The 19,203-nt window shown below is 42.3% G+C and overlaps 1 protein-coding gene across 2 annotated transcripts in view; it reads left to right on the top strand.

Moving 5' to 3' along the window:
- Positions 1 to 13,637: 13,637 nt before the first annotated feature.
- LOC118400933 (tetraspanin-18) overlaps positions 13,638 to 19,203 on the top strand; it is a 111,576-nt gene continuing 106,010 nt past the window's right edge. Inside the window, exon 1 of one of the 2 annotated variants that reach the window (XM_035797969.2) lies at positions 13,638 to 13,947. The gene's annotated coding sequence lies outside the window, so the exon portion shown is untranslated. The remainder of the gene's footprint in view (positions 13,948 to 19,203) is intronic. The other variant, XM_035797970.2, reaches the window with a different exon arrangement.

The following is a 19,203-nucleotide window of genomic DNA, read 5'->3' on the forward strand; positions in this document are numbered from 1 at the left end:
GAGGCAGTTAACCCACAGTTCCTAGGCCGTCATTGAAAATAAGAATTTGTTCTTAACCTGTTACTCCTACCCCCTACTTTTTCGAACATTCTGTTAAAAATCGCGCAACATTTCAGCGCCCTGCTGCTCATGCCAGGAATATAGTATATGCATATGATTAGCATGTGTGGATAGAAAACACTCAGACGTTTATAAAACAGGTTAAATCACGGCTGTGACTATAACAGAACGTGCTTTTCATCGAAAAGCGCAGGAAAATCTGATCACTGAAAATGGAAATATATATCCATCCGCCACTTCAACCCATTGATAAAGGCGAACCACAATAAATGGTGTTGAGGTTGCAATACCTACAGCTTCCACACGATGTCAACAGTCTTGTCATTTGCCTAGGCTTTGTTTCTTGGTCAAACGAAGAAGAGACAAGCCATTTCTTCAGGTCTCCGACCGGATATTTTGGTTGAGATTTACCCGGACATTATTTCCAGACGGACAGCTAAAGAATATACATCGCCTCGTGATCAATTTGGTCGCTTATTAACATGTACTAATACCTAAAGTTGCATTACAAAAGTATTTCGAAGTGTTTTGTGAAAGTTTATCGTCGACTTTTTTAATTTTAAAAAATGACGTTACGTTATAAGACGCTATTTTTTTTTCATTTATCACACAGTCTTCATAGATCGATATCTAGGCTATATATGGACCGATTTAATCGTAAAAAAGACCCAATAGTGATTATGGGACATCTAGGAGTGCCAACAAAGAAGATGGTCAAAGGTAATGAATGTTTTATATTTTATTTGTGCGGTTTGTGTAGCGACGACTATGCTAATTATTTTGTTTACGTCCCCTGCGGGTCTTTTGGGGTGTTACATGCTATCAGATAATAGCTTCTCATGCTTTCGCCGAAAAGCATTTAAAAAATCTGACTTGTTGCCTGGATTCACAACGAGTGTAGCTTTAATTCAATACCCTGCATGTGTATTTTAATGAACGTTTGAGTTTTAACTAGTACTATTAGCATTCAGCGTAGTGCATTTGCATTTCCAGATGTCTAGATGGGACGCCTGCGTGTCAGGTAGGAGCAAGAGGTTAACTGACTTGCATAGTTAAATAAAGATCATTTTGACAGCAAGCCTTGAACCCAATATTATGTTATTTCTCGTGAGGCCTAGGTCCTATTACTGGAACATTGATTTAACGAGACATCAATTGTGGCATTTACATTTACATTTAAGTCATTTAGCAGACGCTCTTATCCAGAGCGACTTACAAATTGGTGCATTCACCTTATGACATCCAGTGGAACAGCCACTTTACAATAGTGCATCTAAATCTTTTAAGGGGGGGGGGGTGAGAAGGATTACTTTATCCTATCCTAGGTATTCCTTAAAGAGGTGGGGTTTCAGGTGTCTCCAGAAGGTGGTGATTGACTCCGCTGTCCTGGCGTCGTGAGGGAGTTTGTTCCACCATTGGGGAGCCAGAGCAGCGAACAGTTTTGACTGGGCTGAGCGGGAACTGTACTTCCTCAGTGGTAGGGAGGCGAGCAGGCCAGAGGTGGATGAACGCAGTGCCCTTGTTTGGGTGTAGGGCCTGATCAGAGCCTGGAGGTACTGAGGTGCCGTTCCCCTCACAGCTCCGTAGGCAAGCACCATGGTCTTGTAGCGGATGCGAGCTTCAACTGGAAGCCAGTGGAGAGAGCGGAGGAGCGGGGTGACGTGAGAGAATTTGGGAAGGTTGAACACCAGACGGGCTGCGGCGTTCTGGGTGAGTTGTAGGGGTTTAATGGCACAGGCAGGGAGCCCAGCCAACAGCGAGTTGCAGTAATCCAGACGGGAGATGACAAGTGCCTGGATTAGGACCTGCGCCGCTTCCTGTGTGAGGCAGGGTCGTACTCTGCGGATGTTGTAGAGCATGAACCTACAGGAACGGGCCACCGCCTTGATGTTAGTTGAGAACGACAGGGTGTTGTCCAGGATCACGCCAAGGTTCTTAGCGCTCTGGGAGGAGGACACAATGGAGTTGTCAACCGTGATGGCGAGATCATGGAACGGGCAGTCCTTCCCCGGGAGGAAGAGCAGCTTCGTCTTGCCGAGGTTCAGCTTGAGGTGGTGATCCGACATCCACACTGATATGTCTGCCAGACATGCAGAGATGCGATTCGCCACCTGGTCATCAGAAGGGGGAAAGGAGAAGATTAATTGTGTGTCGTCTGCATAGCAATGATAGGAGAGACCATGTGAGGTTATGACAGAGCCAAGTGACTTGGTGTATAGCGAGAATAGGAGAGGGCCTAGAACAGAGCCCTGGGGGACACCAGTGGTGAGAGTGCGTGGTGAGGAGACAGATTCTCGCCACGCCACCTGGTAGGAGCGACCTGTCAGGTAGGACGCAATCCAAGCATGGGCCGCGCCGGAGATGCCCAACTCGGAGAGGGTGGAGAGGAGGATCTGATGGTTCACAGTATCGAAGGCAGCCGATAGGTCTAGAAGGATGAGAGCAGAGGAGAGAGAGTTAGCTTTAGCAGTGCGGAGCGCCTCCGTGATACAGAGAAGAGCAGTCTCAGTTGAATGACTAGTCTTGAAACCTGACTGATTTGGATCAAGAAGGTCATTCTGAGAGAGATAGCGGGAGAGCTGGCCAAGGACGGCACGTTCAAGAGTTTTGGAGAGAAAAGAAAGAAGGGATACTGGTCTGTAGTTGTTGACATCGGAGGGATCGAGTGTAGGTTTTTTCAGAAGGGGTGCAACTCTCGCTCTCTTGAAGACGGAAGGGACGTAGCCAGCGGTCAGGGATGAGTTGATGAGCGAGGTGAGGTAAGGGAGAAGGTCTCCGGAAATGGTCTGGAGAAGAGAGGAGGGGATAGGGTCGAGCGGGCAGGTTGTTGGGCGGCCGGCCGTCACAAGACGCGAGATTTCATCTGGAGAGAGAGGGAGAAAGAGGTCAGAGCACAGGGTAGGGCAGTGTGAGCAGAACCAGCGGTGTCGTTTGACTTAGCAAACGAGGATCGGATGTCGTCGACCTTCTTTTCAAATTGGTTGACGAAGTCATCTGCAGAGAGGGAGGAGGGGGGGAGGAGGATTCAGGAGGGAGGAGAAGGTGGCAAAGAGCTTCCTAGGGTTAGAGGCAGATGCTTGGAATTTAGAGTGGTAGAAAGTGGCTTTAGCAGCAGAGACAGAGGAGGAAAATGTAGAGAGGAGGGAGTGAAAGGATGCCAGGTCCGCAGGGAGGCCTGGGGCCTGGGGGGGTCTAGTGGTTAGGACTGCTACTTTCAGCACGGACATAAGCCTACTGTGTCAGCATGGGGTTTGATACCAGCCACACCCTTCTAACATAAATAACTCAATCACCCAATCTGACTTGATGTAACAACACATTTCAAATATGGAAACTACAGGGTTATTTCACCCCTGATCTTAATAAGAAATGACCACACCAAACACTTTTGGAAAACATATATCAGAAACAAATTAAATAATAAGTCAATAGACTACACTAACATTAGTTTCCATTCATACAAAGTGTTTTGTCATGGGAAACCAGGAAATACTTGATTTCTATTGTACAGAATGCTTGTCAATAAGATAAAACACCCTTAGTCTGTTCAAAAAGGACTAAGTTTTTGCGATTACAATTACCAACCAAAGGGCGAATATATCTTGAAAGACTGGTTGCATATTTTAGGGAGTGGTAATGAAGTGACCAATAATGGTTGCAATTGAGATCAGGGTGAATTTAGAGCATATCGATGGATTAACGAGACATAAACTGGCGATAATAAGGAATTAATATCGGACAGAAGTTCTCACTTGGGATTAAAAAAAATCCAAAACAATAAGGAATAACTTTGGAAAATAGAAATATAATATTTATTTATTCACCAAATTATGTAAAAATGTTCAACAAATTACTTGCATATAAATTGTGAATTGAAATGTTGAGTAACTGGTGTTTATCAGCCCGTTGCCAAGCTAGCTAAAACATTGGATGCAATAACTAGCTAGCAGGCGATCTCATCCTGTTCATCAGTTGTTTGGAGAGAGTCCGTGTCTTTTTACTTAGCTAACTTCCTCTTGCCACTTTCCCTTCCCTATTGTGTTGCACTATTGGGGTTTGTAACGAGGTGAGTGACTGGTTGTTGGGAAGTCAGGCGCAGGAGATGAGTATAACAGGAGAACTTTAATATAAACCCTGGCACAAAGGCACAGGGTAGGCAGCGCAAAGCACAACCACGGTAACATGAACCGGATTAAACAAAACAAACAAACCTAGGTTTGAAACAAACCTGGCGCAAGCCAGCCTGTAGCATAACACCTTACACAAAGAACAATTCCACACACAGACATGGGGGAAACAGACGGTAATATACATTTAGTCTGATGAGGGAATGTGAACCAGGTGTGCAGGAAAACAAGACAAAACAAATGGAAAATTAAAGGTGGAGCGGCGATATCTAGAAGACCGGTGACGTCGACTGGCGAACGCCGCCCGAACAAGGAGAGGGACCGACTTCGGAGGAAGACAACTTAACCAAGCCTAAAAATGTTAACAAAATGATTGAACATTAATAAAGGTAGTTGTGGCGTCAGCAACTTGAACCAACACTAAAATATATATTAGGCAGTATGATTAATTTATACCCCCTTGTTTCTGCTTATTCTAGGTTGAAGGACATCCCACCAGGGCTGGCATTATGGGCGGGCCTTAGCGGGCCTGGCCCGCACTACTGTACCTCCTTGCTAATCCAAATAAAATATTAAAATATTGATAATTTATTTGACCGAGATGCGCGCCGACAGAAACAGAGCCTCTGTCTCTGTAGGTGCAGACCATGTATTTGAGGCTGCCTTGACCAAAAGAGTATGGCATGTCATAGTATTTCTGTCCAGACAGCATCAGGATAAATGGGCTACACATAGAGGGTTGCTGTTTCATTTGCTCTGATGTTTTCTCTAGTGATATAAACGTTCCTTTTTCATGACCCTGTCTTTCAAAGATAATTTGTAAAAATCCAAATTACTTCACAGATCTTCATTGTAAAGGGTTTAAACACTGTTTCCCATGCTTGTTCAATGAACCACAAATAAGTAATGAACATGCACCTATGGAACGGACATTATGACACTAACAGCTTACAGACGATAGGCAAATAAGGTCACATTTGCAGGACGTAATGCCATTTGCACACACTGTATATATATATTTTCTATTGTGTTATTGACTGTACGCTTGTTTATTCCATGTGTAACTCTGTGTTGTTGTTTGTGTTGCACTGCTTTGCTTTACCTTGGCCTGGTTGCAGTTTTAAATGAGAACTTGTCCTCAACTAGCTTACCTGGTTAAATAAAGGTGAAATAAAACAAAAAAAATTGACTTTTTGTACCCATTAGTGAAACGGCTGTTCAGGTCTAGATGGTTCACACTTTAAGAGTGTGCTCCAAATCTCAGCTTGTAGCCTGTATAAAAGACACCTTGGAGCCAGAAATCTTTCTGATTGAGAGGGGGTCAAATACTTATTTCCCTCATTAAAATGCAAATCAATTAATAAAACATTTTCATGCGTTTTTCTGGATTTGTTTGTTGTTATTCTGTCTCTCGCTGTTCAAATAAACCTACCATTAAAATTATAGACTGATCACTGTCAGTGGGCAAAAGTACAAAATCAGCAGGGGATCAACTACTTTTGAGAGGATCTGCAAAGAATAATGGGAGAAACTTCCCAAATACAGGTGTGCCAAGCTGGCTGCAATCGCTGCCAAAGGTGCTTCAACAAAGTACTGAGTAAAGGATCTGAATACTTAAATGTCATATTTCTGTTGCAAACATTTCTAAAAACCTTTGTGATTATGGGTTATTGTGTGTAGATTGATGAGGGAGAATACAGTAGAATAGGGGGGAGAATGGGCATCTGTGAAAGGACTGAGGGTAAACTATTACTGTAACGCATCCCAAACAAACTCTGGGAACAAACTTAGGTCCATGAACATTAGGGCTAGACCGGTGGTGTGTGTCTGTGTGTGCGTGAGTGTGTGTGACCAGTGGTGGGGTTAGACAGTGGTGAGTTATGGCCCTATACTGCCTCAATGGAGAAACATTAACAGGTTTTCACATTAAGCAGAGTAATAGTACAGTCTCTGACAGAAGGGGCGAGTAAGAGGGAGAGTCAGACCTGGGTTCCAATAATATTTGAAATATTTGAAATACCTTATCAGTGTTTGATTGAGTTTGTCTGGCACAGTCCACACAGAGCAAAACATTCCCACCTGGCACTCTAGGCATACACTCAAAGTATAAAAGATTTTTAAAAAGTACTGACCCTGGTCTGGAGAGTGTGAGAGAAAAAACACAATGGTAATTATGTTTCTCCCTCTTCCTCACCTGGCTACTACAACTAGACTAGCCTACTGCAAACCAAATCCACACAACACAGAGAGTCTATTGAAATGCACATAAACAGAGTATGTTCTGTTCTGGCCCTAATAGAGCTGCTTGCCAATTTGAATTAAGCTTGAAAAAAAAGAAGTTGACAAAGCCTACATACACATGCATGCACGCACACATTGCACAAACAAACACACACACATAGGCAGGCAGGTAGGCAGGCACGCGTGCATGTACGCGCACACACACAGCGAGGTCGGCAAACATAATACAACAATTATATATAAGGCATGTCCTGGCTGTGGAAAATGAAAACCCCACATTAAAATTCCATACGACACAGAAATGAATCATTCCCCAGCACTGAATCTGATTTCTGGGGCTGGAGGAGAGGGGAAGAGGGTGGGAGGATGAGGGATGATGAGTTGACTGAGTGGTGGTGATTCCCCTGCCCTACTTTCCTCCATTCACCAGCTTCTCCTGGGAAAAGAGGAGGAGGTGGAAGGAGGGAGGATGGAGGGAGGCTCTTCTGCCACGCTTGGCCTGTCACTACGAGATGCCACATAGCTCAGCAAGCCCACCACACCATGCTGCTCTCTCTAACTCTCATGCTCCAATGGTCAGTTTCCCAGACCCAGATTAAGCCTATGGTCTTAGGCTAAAAATAACTGTCAATGGCTGACTATGTGTAAACATGCCAGCCCAGGACCTTCACATCCGGCTTCTTCACCTGTGGGATCATCTGAGACTGAGGAGTATTTCTGGCCTGGCTCCCCAATGGGTGGGCCTGGGGTGATGGTCGAGTTTGCGTTTATCGTCGAAGGAATGAGCGTTACACCGAGGCCTGTAATCTGAAGTGGGATGTTCTGGGGCGGTGTGTCACAGCATCATCGGACTGAGCTTGTTGTCATTGCAGACAATCTCTGTGCGTTACAGGGAAGACATCCTCCTCCCTCATGTGGTACCCTTCCTGCAGGCTCATCCTGACATAACCCTCCAGCATGACAATGCCACCAGCCATACTGCTCATTCTGTGCGTGATTTCCTGAAAGACAGGAATGTCAGTGTTCTGCCATGGCCAGTGAAGAGCCCGGATCTCAATCCCATTGAGCACGTCTGGGACCTGTTGGAATGGAGGGTGTGGGCTCGGGCCATTCCCCCCAGAAATGTCTGGGAACTTGCAGTTGCCATGGTGGAAGAGTGGGGTAACATCTCACAGCAAGAACTGGCAAATATGGTGCAGTCCATGAGGAGGATATGCACTACAGTACTTAATGCAGCTGGTGGCCACACACTGTTACTTTTGATTTTGACCTCCCCCCTTTGTTCAGCGACACATTATTCCATTTCTGTTTGTCGCATGTCTGTAGAACTTTAGTTTGAGAAACCGACGTATCACAAGTCCTCAACTGGCAGCTTCATTAAATAGTACCCACAAAACACCAGTCTCAATGTCAACGGTGAAGCGGTGACTCAGTTTCTGTGTTTCTGTTTCTGTGCGGGTGGACCATTTCAGATTTCAGTGATGTGTATACCGAGGAACTTGGTGTACACATCACTGTGTACACACATCACTGTGTACACCTTCTCCACTGTGATCTCGTTGATGTGGATAGGGGTGTGCTCCTTCTGCAGTTTCCTGAAGTCCACGATCAGCTCCTTCGTTTTGTTGACGTTGAGGGAGAGGTTATTGTCCTGGCACCACTCCGCCAGGACCCTCACCTCCTCCCTGTAGGCTGTCTCATCTTTGTTGATAATCAGGCCTACTACTTTTGTGTCGTCTGCAAACTTGATGATTGAGTTGGAGGCGTGCGTGGCCACGCAGTCATGAGTGAACAGGGAGTACAGGAGGGGGCTTAGCACGCACCCTTGAGGGCCTGCTGCTTTGAGGATCAGCGAAGTGAAGGTGTTGTTTCCTACCTTCACCACCTGGGGATGGCCCGTCAGGAAGTCCAGGACCCAGTTGCAAAGAGAAGTGTTCAGACCCAGGGCCCTGAGCTTAATGATGAGCTTGGAGGGTACTATGGTGTTGAAGGCTGAGCTATAGTCAATGAACAGCATTCTGACGTAGGTATTCCTCTTGTTCATCTGGGATAGGCCAGTGTGCAGTGCGATTGCTGTTGCATCGTCTGTGGATCTATTGGTGCGGTAATCAAATTGAAGTGGGTCTCGGTGTCAGGTAAGGTAAGGTAGAGTCATTTAGTTCAGTTACCATTCGTTTTCTTGGGATCAGGAACAATGGTGGACATCTTGAAGCAAGTGGGGACAGAAGACTAGGATAGAGAGAGATTGAATATGTCCGTAAACACTCCAGCCAGTTGGTCTGTGCATGCTCTCAGGACCTACTAGGGATGCCATCTGAGTCGGCAGCCTTGCGAGGGTTAACACGCTTAAATGTCTTACTCACGTCGGCCACGGAGAACAAGAGCCCACAGTCCTTGGGAGCGGGCCGCGTTGGTGGCACTGTGTTGTCCTCAAAGCGGGGGAAGAAGGTGTTTAGCTTGTCTGAGAGCAAGGCGTCGGTGTCCTCGACTTGGCTGGTTTTCCCTTTGTAGTCCGTGATTGTCTGTAGACCCGGCCACATACGTTTCGTGTCTGAGCCGTTGAATTGCAACTACACTTGGCTCTGTACTGACGTTTTGCCTGTTTGACTTTCTTAAGGAGGGAATAAGTACACTGTTTTGTATTCTACCATATTCCCATTCACAACGCCATGGTTAAATGTGGTGGTTAACACTTTCAGATTTACGCAAATACTGTCATCTATCCACGGTTTCTGGTTTGGGTAGGTTTTTTTAGTCACTGTGCGAACAACATCCCCTACACACTTCCTGATGAACTCAGTCACTGTGTCCGTGTATACGTCAATGTTATTCTCAGAGGCTACCTGGAACATATCCCAGTCCACGTGATCAAAACAATCTTGAAGCATGGATTCCAATTGATCAGAGCAGCGATGAATAAACCTTAGCATGGGTACTTCCTGTTGCCTACAGGAAGGGAGGAACAAAATGGAGTTGTGATCTGATTTGTCGAAGGGAGGTCGGGGGAGGGCCTTGTAGGCATCTCAAAAAGGCAAGTAGCAGTGGTCTATTGTTTTTCCTAAGCGAGTACTACAGTCAATGTGTTGATAGACTTTCATTAGCCTTTTCCTCAAATTTGTTTTGTTAAAATGTCCTGCTACAATAAATGCGAACTCAGGATATGTGGTTTCCAGTTTGCAAAAAGTCCATTATAGTTCCTTGAGGGTCGTCGTGGTATCGGCTTGAGGGGGAAAATACACGGTTGTGACTATAACCAAAGAGAGTTATCTTGGAAGGTAATACGGTTGGCATTTTGATTGTGAGGTATTCTAGGTCGGGTGAACAAAAGGACTTGAGTTTCTGTATGTTATCACAATCAAACAATGAGATAATCATGAAACATACAACGTCGCCTTTCTTCTTCAAGGAGAGTTCTTTATTCCTGTCTGCACAATGAACTGAGAACCCAGCTGGCTGTATGGACGGGGACTATATCCTGAGAGAGCCATGATTCCGTGAAACAGAGTATGTTACAGTCACTGATGTCTCTCTGGAAGGAGATCCTCACCTTGAGCTTGTCTACTTTATTGTCCAGAGACTGAACATTAACAGTAATATACTCAGAAGCGGTGGATGGTGCACTAACCATAACCTAAAACACAACAGTGAATGTTCCTGCGTGGCCAAGTTACAGTTTGACAGAGCTTGAAGAATTTTGAAAATAATAATGAACAAATGTTGCACAATCCAGGTGTGGACTTACCCAGAAAGACTCAAAGCAGTAATCACTGTCAAATGTTCTTCTACAAAGTATTGACTCAGGGGTGTGAATACGTATGATAAATGAGATATTTCTGTAATTCATTTTCGATACATTTGCTAAAACAACAACTTGTTTTTACTTTGTCACTATGGGGTATTGTTATTTGATGGGTTAGAAAAAAAGAAGAATGTAATACATTTTGAATTCTGTCTGTAACACAACATGTAACAGCCTGACCTGTTGAATAAGTCAAAGGGTATGACTACTTTCTTAAGGCACTGTATAGGGAATAGGGTGCCATTTGGGACACAGCCTGAGAATCAGCCAGTCAGTTAGTTAAAAACTTCTTATGACTGCAGGGGCAGTATTGAGTAGCTTGGATGAAAGGTGCCCAGAGTAAACGGTCTGCTACTCAGTCCCAGTTGCTAATATATGCATACTATTATTAGTATTGGATAGAAAACACTCTTAGGTTTCTAAAACTGTTTGGATGATGTATGTGAGTATAACAGAACTCATATGGCAGGCAAAAACCTGAGAAGAAATCCAAACAGGAAGTGAGAAATCTGAGGTTGGTCGATTTTCAACCCATCCCCTATTGAATTAATTAACAGTAGGATATGGATGAAGTTGCACTTCCTAGGGCTTCCACTAGATGTCAACTGAACTTGAATGAGGCTTCTACTGTGATGTGGGGCTGAATAAGAGCTGAATGAGTCAGGTTACTGGCAGAGAGCCAGGTCCTGGTCATGCGCATTTCACATGATAGCGACCTGTGTTCCATGGCTTCTCTACAAACAAAACAATTCTCCTGTTGGAACATTAGTGAAGATTTATGACAAAAACATCCTAAAGATTGATTCTATACTTTGTTTGAAATGTTTCGACGGCCTGTAATATAACTTTTTGAAGTTTTTGTCCGACGTTATGCCTGACCTACACGAGCGTTTGGATATGTGTACCTAACGCCCTAACAAAAGTAGCTACTTGGACATAAATAATGGACATTATCTAACAAATGAAGCATTTATTGAGGAACTGTGATTCCTGGGAGTGCATTCCGATGAAGATCATCAAATGTAAGGGAATATTTATAATGTCATTTCTGATTTCTGTTGACTCAAACATGGCGGAAAATATTATTTGTTTTCTGAGCGCATTTCAGATTATTGCATGGTTTGCTTTTTCCGTAAAGTAAGGAGAGGTATATCTATATTTTCATGTCTAATGTCACGTTCTGACCTTAGTTCCTTTATTATGTCTTTGTGTTAGTTTGGTCAGGGCGTGAGTTGGGGTGGGTAGTCTATGTTCTTTTTTCTATGTAGTATTTATGTGTTTGGCCTGGTATGGTTCTCAATCAGATGCAGGTGTCGTTCGTTGTCTCTGATTGAGAATCATACTTAGGTAGCCTGTTATCCCCATTTTAGTTGTGGGTGATTGTTTTCTATCTCTGTGTCTTCACCAGACAGAACTGTTTCGTTTTCGTTCGTTCTCCTTGTTATTTTGTATTTTTTTGTGTTCAGTGTTAATAAATCTCAACATGGACACGTACCACGCTGCATATTGGTCCGATCCTTCATACTCCTCGTCAGAGGAAGACGAATCTCGTTACATCTAACACTTGAATTTACATCAACATTTATGAGTATTTCTGTAAAATTATGTGGCTCTCTGCAATATCACTGGATGGTTTTGGAACTAGTGAACATAACGTGCCAATGTAAACTATAAAATATATATTTTTAATTATATAAATATGAACTTTATCAAACAAAACATATATTGTGTAACATGAAGTCCTATGAGTGTCATCTGATGAAGATCATCAAAGGTTAGTGATTCATTTTATCTCCATTTGTGCTTTTTGTGACTCCTCTCTTTGGCTGGAAAAATGGCTGGAAAAGAGTTTTTCTTTGGCTTGGTGGTGACCTAACATAATCGTTTGTGGTGCTTTCGCTGTAAAGCCTATTTGAAATCAGACACTGGTGGGCTTAACAACAAGATTACATTTAAAACGGTAAAAAATACATGTATGTTTGAGGAATTTGGCGCCCTGTACTTTCACTGGCTGTCATATCGATCCCGTTAACGGGATTGCAGCCCAAATAAGTTTTAATACCAGACACTGTATCCATTGTTAGAGTGTGGACACCAATGCTATGATTTTATATTCTGAAGTGACAGTGTTCTGTTGGTATTCCAGTAGTAATTTCCTGTTCACATCTACTTTATCATGTTTAAACTTGCACTTTAGTTCAGGTTTTACGCTTCATAACTTGTTATAAGAATATATGAGCCTTTATAATCTCATAAGGCTGATCATATCTTCGCCCTATGTCTGTGTAGCGACATTCAAATGGACTCAAAATGGCTAGTATTTAATCCGGATCTTCAGTTTCTCCTCTGTGCTAGTTAATGTACCACAATATATATGCCATTCTGCATAACCAATACCCACAATAGCCTAGCTATGCCCTTTTGCCATTCACTTCAAACACAGTGAAGTTAAAGAGTGACCCAGCCTGTTACTGAGAGTGTGGTCCCTCACTGTGAAAGAGTAAACACAGAGTTTACACCTCTATTGCACAGAGCAACACAACTCAAGGACCATGGAGTCTGCATCCCTGATACCACCCTATTCCCTATGTTGCATACTCCTTTTGACCAGAGCCCATTTGGGCCAAGCCTACTCACTTCTTTGTTTCCTCATAGGGTTAATGTGATCAATCAATAATGGCTGAAACAGTCAACTCACCCCAGGTTCTGATGACTGGAGAGTGGAGGAAAACCCAACAGAACTAACTGATCTGGTGGACTTCCCCAAAAATAGTATTTTGACCTTATTATTATTGACCAAACGTGGACCTCTGTCCTCTCTGAGCCCTGTGCATCAAACACCAGACAGCTGCTATCATGTAGCTGCTATCACACACACATACCCACATGCACACCCAACACAAACACTTCCATTTTGATGGTCATTTAACAAGCAGTTTCTTCTACTCAAGATCCTGACACTTTCTCTCTGTATTGAAATGTTATTGTTTGGGGTTAGGCAAGTAGAGAGGAAAGGGATAAGGAAACACAGAGTAAAACACAAGGGAATGCGGTTGGGGGTATCACCTATGCCACAGGGAATGTCAGTGTCATGATCTTCTGAGATAAGGAAAAAGATCAGCCTGGATACCTGCTTACCTTGCTCTCCCATCTGTAGTAGATTTGTGATATTAGGGACATGCCTGAAAAGAAAACACTTCCATCACCCCAGCCGCACCTCTCTAAATAATCAGTGACCCAAATTGCATTTAATTTATCATAGTCTTTCACCTGTGAGAAAAGTTATCATTACCTTGTGTTTAGAAGATACAATCTAATTCTAACTGAAATAAAGGAGTTAAAGGGGCGTGTCTTGCAGGCTGAGTGTCCGCCCCGGAGGGCTGAATAACGTGTGGATGACTCCAGAGCTTTGCAGCGTGTGGTTCGTTCAGTGAGTTAGGAAAAAACTGTTTGCATTCCAATCTCTCTCTCGTCTGGAAGACAGCATGACCAAATTGGGGCTATAGTTATCTTCGGCTCTGGAATTTATTTGTTGAAGACTGACGTCTAAGGCTTGTTGTTATTTTCTTGGACACATCTCCTACTTGGCTATTTTCTTCGAATATTTATTTCGTTTTTTTCTGCTCTGATTTTAGTGCATAATTCTATTATCTGACATATTTTGTGGAGAGAGCACCAGAAAGCTCGCGCAGAGGTGTTGGACTAAACTGCAGTTTTGAGGTAAGAACAGTCAATGTCTCTCTTTAGTCGATCTCAATAGAACAACAAAACTATTGCGACCTGTGGAATTTGAACCGAATCCAAATGTGTTCCTTGAAAAGTAATTATAGAGAGCAATATGAAGTGATGGAGAAAACTGTTATGTAAACAATGTTATCCCATATCTTCTCATCTTGCTACGGGGTTCTGTGGTATGACGTTGCAATATTGATAAAACATTGTACTATGCTATTCATGTCTTATTAACTGTCTATGTTGTGCGCAATGTTTTGATTTGGAAATGGTTTGGATTAGCCTAATGGACTAATGCAGCTGTCGACTATTGTTCTAGTTTGCTCAAGTATAGGTGTTTTTTCTGACCGTAAATGCACACTTTATTACACCACCACAACATTTGTTCAATAATTTTAACAAGCAAAAGACTATCTGCTGAATTAAATGTCAGTATTGCGCAAAGGAAATCTTTGCTACATATTGGAACGTTGGATTCATAAATGTATCCAATTTCTCCGGCGTCGAGCAGCGTGCATTGTTCAAGACTGTATCAGTATTAACTCAGATGAGTGGACATCATTAACGTTAGGTGTGGACGTGGAGTCAAAAACGGAATTATAAAAATGCCTGTTGAACTTTCAACAATCCATTTTTCTTTAGCCTATACCTAGCCTTATTTTTCAATATATAAACCGTATTGTCAGGGGAGTGCATAAGTTATATTGAACATAATATATCCTACTTTAACACTGTAGAATAAACTAATGATAGGATACATTCATTTCGTATGACCAAAACATTTATGATGCTACCATTTATCTTGCAAAACACATTTAATCTCTGGTATGAGGGACACCTTTGACATATTTACCAATTAGCTTGCCTTTGAGAGAGCAGGCAGCCGGCCGATATTGGAGAGTTGAGAGTGAAAGCCGATGTTTGCCAGTCAATCCGTACATCAGTCTTCAAGACGGCATCTTTCCCACACGAAGTGACAGCGTAACGCGCGCGGCCCAGGGGGTTCGGTCATAATGTGGGCCTGTCGCCCACGACGCACGTGGTAACAGATGGGAACGTCTGGAGCTGTCTCAGTTGGAGGCACCTTGGCTTAAGGGCAGGAGTTTACTGACATTTAACATTAATCTAAGACTAGCACACATTGGAGGGAGCCCTTTGATATTAGATGTAAACTGGAGTACAGTATGATAGCAGAGAGGTTTGAAACCTCTATATAGACTCCAGCCACCCAAGTCAAAGACTGTTCTCTCTGCTACAGCACAGCAAGCAGAGACCCTGAACATCTTCTAGCCACAAGCCGTAAGACTGCTAAATAGTTAGTGCAATGTAGATAGTTAAATAGTTAACCATAGCTACTTGGACTAACTAATTTGACTCATCACATATGCTGCCTCTACTTTTTATTATCTATCCTGTTGCTTACCCACTTTATACTTAGCTATATGTACAGTGCCTTGCCACAGTATTCATCCCCCTTGACATTTTTCCTATTTTGTTGCATTACAACCTGTAATTTAACTGGATTTTTTATTTGGATTTCATGTAATGGACATGCATAAAATAGTCCAAATTGTGAAGTGAAATGAAACTGAAAAGTGGTGCGTGCATATGTATTCACCCCCTTTGCTATGAAGTCCCTAAATAAGATCTAGTGAAACCAATTACCTTCAGAAGTCACATAATTAGTTAAATAAAGTCCACCTGTGTGCAATCTAAGTGTCACATGATCTCAGTGTCCTGTTCTGAAAGGCTCCAGAGTCTGTAACCACTAAGCAAGGGGCGCCACCAAGTAAGCTGCACCATGAAGACCAAGGAGCACCAAACAGGTCAGGGACAAAGTTGTGGAGAAGTACAGATCAGGTTTGGGTTATAAAAAACGTTAAAAAAACGTTGAACATCCCACAGAGCACCATTAAATCCATGATCAAAAAAATGAAAGAATATGGCACCACAACAAACCTGCCAAGAGAGGGACACCCACCAAAACTCACTGTCCATGCAAGGAGGCATTAATCAGAGAGGCAACAAAGAGACCAAAGATAACCCTGAAGGAACTGCAAAGCTCCACAGCAGAGATTAGAGTATCTGTCCATAGGACCACTTTAAGCCGTACACTCCACAGAGCTGGGCTTTATGGAAAAGTGGCCAGAAAAAAAGCCATTGCTTAAGAGACAGGCCCCTTTTTTCTTCACTTCCTGTCTGAATGACATGCCCAAAGTTAATTGTCTGTAGCTCAGGCTCTGAAGCCATGATATGCATATAATTGGTACCATTGGAAAGAAAACACTTTGCAGTTTGTAGAAATGTTAAAATAATGTAGGATAATATAACACAGTAGATATGGTAGGAGAAAATACAAATCTACTGTAATTGTTTTTTTTTTGAGAGACCATCCTCTTAGAAATGCAAGAGTAAGGTCATATTGAAAATTTGCTCCCTGGATGCAATTCCTATGGCTTTCACGGGGTGTCAGCAGTCTATTTTCAAGGTTTCATGCCTGTAACTTCAAAAATGAATAAGAAGTATCAGCTTTAGTAGTGTGACACAGTCTTGTAAATTCGTGTTTGCGCAAGCCGTGAAGACATTACGTACGTTTCCTATTGAACATACCTCTTTCCGTAAGAAATATTATAGTTTGATTACATTTTAGGGTATCTGAGGAGTAAATGGAAAAATATTTTGACTTTTTGAAACAAAGTTTAGGTGTACATTTTCTGATTCTTTCTCTGGACGTGTGGACTCCTCAAATCGATGCTGACGTTTTGGGATATAAAGAAGGATTTTATCTAACAAAACGACACTACATGTTATAGCTGGGACCCTTTGGATGACAAATCAGAGGACGATTTTCAAAAAGTAAGTGAATATTTAATTGTTATTTGTGAATGTATGAAACCTGTGCCAGTGGAAACATATTTTGATGTGGGGAGCCGTCCTCAAACAATTGCATGGCATGTTTTCGCTGTAAAAGTTACTGTAAATCGGACAGTGCACTTAGATTATCAAGCATTTAAGCTTTCAGCCAATATAAGATACTTATATGTACTTAAATGTTTAAAATCCATATTTATGATTATTTATTTGAATTGCGTGCCCTCCAATTTCACCAGAAGTTGTCCCGCTCGTGGGACCCCTATATAAAAAATAAGCAAACACATTTTGTGTTTGCCAAAAGGTGTGTGGGAGACTCTTACAAACATATGGTAGAAGGTACTCTGATCAGATGAGACTAAAACTGAGCTTTTTGGCCATCAAGGAAAACGCTCTCAACACCTCTCATCACCCCAAGAACAACATCCCCACAGTGAAGCATGGTGGTGGCAGCATCATGCTGTGGGGATGTTTTTCTTCGGCAGGGACTGGGAAACTGGTCAGAATTGAAGGAATGATGGATGAGGATAAATACAGGGATATTCTTGAGGGAAACCTGTTTGTCTTCCAGAGATTTGAGACTGGTACCGAGGTTCACCTTCCAGCAGGACAATGACCCTAAGCATACTGCTAAAGCAACACTCGAGTGGTTTAATAAGGGAAAACATTGAAATGTATTGGAATGGCCTAGTCAAACTGTCTTGTCCTCTGTTGCATATAACCAATGAGATGCCTGTTAATTTATCATCGAATCACAGCCTACTTTGCCAAGCGGCTGATGATTTAACAAAAGCGCATTCGCGAAAAAAGCACAATCGTTGCACGTATGTACCTAACCATGAACACCAATTACTTTTTAAAAACCAATACACAAGTATATATTTTTAAACCTGCATATTTAGTTAAAAGCACTTCATGTTAGCAGGCAATATTAACTAGGGAAATTGTGTCACTTCTCTTTCGTTCAGTGCAAGCAGAGTTGGGGTATATGCAGTAGTTGGGAACTGTGTGAAGACTATTTTTGACCGAATTTTACATAATTATGACGTAACATTGACGGTTGTGCAATATTATATTTAGACTTATGGATGCCACCCGTTCGATAAAATAGGGCACGGTGATGTATTTCACTGAAAGAATAAACATTTTGTTTTCGAAATGATAGTTTCCACATTTGACCATATTGATGATTTAAGGCTCGTATTTCTGTGTGTTTATTACATTATAATTAAGTCTATGATTTGATATTTGATAGAGCAGTCTGACTGAGCAGTGGTAGGCAGAAGCAGGCTTTTAAGCATCCATTCAAACAGCACTTTCCTGCATTTGCCAGCAGCTCTTCGCAATGTTTCAAGCACAGTGCTGTTTATGACTTCAAGCCCATTAACTCCAGAGATTAGTCTGGCAATACTATAGTGCCTAAAAGAACATCCAATAGTCGCTCTATGAAATACAAACGGTATAGAGAGAAATAGTCCTATAATAACTACAACCTAAAACTTCTTACCTGGGAATATTGAAGACTCATGTTAAAAGGAACCACCAGCTTTCATATGTTCTCATGTTCCGAGCAAGGAACTTAAACGTTAGCTTTTTTTTACATGGCACATATTGCACTTTTACTTTCTTCTTCAACACTGTTTTTGCAATATTTAAACCAGATTGAACATGTTTCATTATTTATTTGAGACTAAATTGATTTTATTGATGTATTATATTAAGTTTTAAAAAAGTGTTCATCCAGTATTGTTGTAATAATAATAATAATATATGCCATTTAGCTGACGCTTTTATCCAAAGCGACTTACAGTCATTATTACAAATATATATATATTATATATATAATATATATATAAAACAGCTTTTTTGGTCCTCCAATAATCGGTATTGGCGTTGAAAGATCATAATCGGTCGACCTTTCACACACACACACACACACACACACACACACACACACACACACACACACACACACACACACACACACACACACACACACACACACACACACACACACACACACACACACACACACACACACACACACACACACACACACACACACACACAGCAAATCAGGTTTCAATTAGACCAGTGTGTGAAGAGATTGATTCCGGTGGATTCATTAAAGTAACACAGCTCTCTGGTCAGGTGTGTGTGACAGTGCTGGACTGCTCAGCCTCTAGTAAATCCGATTCACTTATTCAGGTTTTCTGTCTCTCTGAGGCCAGTCTAGCTAGCAATACTCTCCAGACCGCAGGGTGAGTCCAAATGAGGTTAGAAAGACAATAGACTAGGTTATAGATAGTCTTTCAGAACCAGCTGACTAAGGATTGGAATCCTCTCACATCATGATTAATGGACAACACAAGA

Source organism: Oncorhynchus keta, chromosome 22, assembly GCF_023373465.1.
Source record: "Oncorhynchus keta strain PuntledgeMale-10-30-2019 chromosome 22, Oket_V2, whole genome shotgun sequence".
NCBI lineage: Eukaryota > Metazoa > Chordata > Actinopteri > Salmoniformes > Salmonidae > Oncorhynchus > Oncorhynchus keta.